At 38.4% G+C, this 677-nt stretch overlaps 1 pseudogene; it reads left to right on the top strand.

Annotated features, from left to right (window-relative positions):
- LOC102835926 overlaps positions 1-677 on the top strand; it is an 8518-nt pseudogene that overhangs the window by 997 nt on the left and 6844 nt on the right.

Below are 677 nucleotides of genomic sequence, written 5' to 3'. Positions count from 1 at the left end.
CCCTGTATAGGGTTTCCGAGGGTGTAAATCTTTACCGGAAGTAGAAAGCCTCATCTTTCTCCCGCGGAGCAGATGGTAGTTTCGAACCGCTGACCTTAAGGTTCGCAGCCCGATTCGTAACCACTACGCTACCATACCTATTGATAATTACATTGAATGTCAATGGATTAAATGCACCAGTGAAGAGACCAAGAGTGGCAGAATGGAAAAGAACATAAGACCCTTCAAGACAAAAACAGTTAAAGGATGGAAAAATATATATCAAGCTAACTGTAACAAACAAGCAGGAGTGGCAATAATGATCTCTGATAAAGTAAACTTTAAGGCAAAAACTAGTATAAGAGACAAAGAAGGACACTATCTCATGATCAAAGGATCAATTGAGCAAGACAAGATAAACATAATAAATATCTATGCTCCCAACTGACAGAGAAGTGGTGGATTGTATGGATCATGACAAGCTATGGACAACATTGTGAAGTATGATTATTCCAGAAAACTTAATTGTGCTCATGAGGAATCAGTACCTGGACCAAGAGGCAGTTGTTCGAACAGAGAATAGGAACACTGAATGATTTAAAATTAAGAAAGGTGTGCAACAAGGTTGTATTCTTTCACCATATTTATTCAACCTGTATACTGAGCAAATAATCCAAGAAGCTGGGTTCTATGAAGAA

The sequence above is a fragment of the Chrysochloris asiatica genome, unplaced genomic scaffold, assembly GCF_000296735.1.
Source record: "Chrysochloris asiatica unplaced genomic scaffold, ChrAsi1.0 scaffold00343, whole genome shotgun sequence".
NCBI lineage: Eukaryota > Metazoa > Chordata > Mammalia > Afrosoricida > Chrysochloridae > Chrysochloris > Chrysochloris asiatica.
Note: the sequence above shows the minus strand (reverse complement) of the source record. Positions and strands in the feature narration are given on the sequence as shown.